The sequence below is a fragment of the Triticum dicoccoides genome, unplaced genomic scaffold (genome assembly GCF_002162155.2).
Source record: "Triticum dicoccoides isolate Atlit2015 ecotype Zavitan unplaced genomic scaffold, WEW_v2.0 scaffold103072, whole genome shotgun sequence".
NCBI classification, from domain to species: domain Eukaryota; kingdom Viridiplantae; phylum Streptophyta; class Magnoliopsida; order Poales; family Poaceae; genus Triticum; species Triticum dicoccoides.
This window is the reverse complement of record NW_021170528.1, coordinates 1-1421: the sequence shown is the minus strand read 5'-3', so window position 1 is coordinate 1421 and position 1421 is coordinate 1. Positions and strand designations below refer to the sequence as shown.

Genomic DNA, 1421 nt, shown 5'->3' with positions numbered 1-1421 from the left:
ACGAGATCCACGGAGTGATCAAGCCATCGAAACACGGATACCGGCCATGGGACTTACCTTGGAGGGCCACCACCGCCGTGTCGTCGATCTGAGACTGGGCGACCTCAGGAACGGGAACATCCGGATGCATCTTCTGATAGTTCTAAGTGTAAGACTCCAGGTGTTTCTCGGTGTTGCCGTAGTACTGGCTCTCGGCCTCCTTGCGATCACTCCGCTCGCGGGCCAGCTTCCACGACTCCATGTCTGAGAGCGGCCTCTGCAACTTGTCCTCCTGCAACGTCAAACAGAAGTTAGCCATACATAAGAACATGATGGTAAAGAAGAACCAAAATGCATCTTTCATATAGATATACCTTCATGGCCTTGAAGCCCCAGTGGTTCCTGTTTCCTTGGCCGTGTGTCCCGTCTTTTCCACGGTTATCCCGGGCATTGATGCTCTTGGCAACAAACTCTGGATCGTCACCGACTCACCTATCCACCAAACACGCCCATCCGTCATGCCTTCCATAGCACCAACGAGGAACAACCTATGCAAATTTTGGAAGCATGACATGTGAGCATGAAACATATAGTTGACTCCTTGAAACAATGAAAAGTCAGTAATAGTTACCATCATGAACTGCTCCCTGCTCATGGTAATTTTTTGCCTCTGTGCTTGAGTTTTGGTCATCTTTTGTTGCAGGTAGATGTAGTAGTACTGTGAGACGGCAACCCAACGCACCTCGTACTGCAACTGACGAGCTTTCTTCTTTGCAGACGCAAGTAAGACCACGTCGGCTCTGGCCTTGTGCTCGTCAAGAACTCTATAGAGTTGCTGCAATCATGCATAAACTAGAAGCAAACAAGGCATGAGTTGAGTGATTCAATGATAAACTATGAACGAAACTAAAGACAAGTGATTCAAAAGGGAACTTACCCAAAATTTGGTGATCACGGCCTTAGCGGCCGTCCCGTACTCCGCGTTGCTGCAAGCCTCATAGTGGGCCCAGCTTGTGGCCAAAACACACAGCTGTGGGTCCCTGTCTGGCCGCGGGCAGAATAGGCCAGGCCAAAACTGCTTCAACAGGACAGTGAGAAGGTCGTTCGGTTTACGGCCCTTTCCGCGAAGGATCTAGTTACTGCAAAAGAATCAAAGGGTTGCCATGTGTACAATAAAAAAATGTTGTCATGTGTTGAAAGTATGATTGAGATGCACTTACTCTGTCCCCGCAGGTTCAATGAGCCACTTGTGCGCCTCGATAGAAGGTGGTGTAGGTACTCCGGCATTACCACGCAGCCACCCCTGCGGAGCACCCGGTGGCAAGTCACCCCACAACTCGGGGTCAACCTCCCCTCCACCCTCCTCGCCCTCCTCCTCACCCTCCTCCTCAGCCTCCTCCTCCTTGGCCTCCTCCTCCTCACCCTCCTCCTCCTCGACATCA

General features: G+C 51.2%; 1 long non-coding RNA gene across 1 annotated transcript; it reads right to left on the bottom strand.

The window, feature by feature from the left end:
- Positions 1-215: 215 nt before the first annotated feature.
- On the bottom strand, positions 216-665 carry LOC119342721. Its single transcript, XR_005165691.1, has 3 exons — positions 611-665; positions 354-527; positions 216-271 (listed from the first exon to the last, which is right to left on the bottom strand). It is a non-coding gene; the product is annotated as an uncharacterized LOC119342721 (long non-coding RNA).
- Between the last annotated feature and the right edge of the window lie 756 nt (positions 666-1421).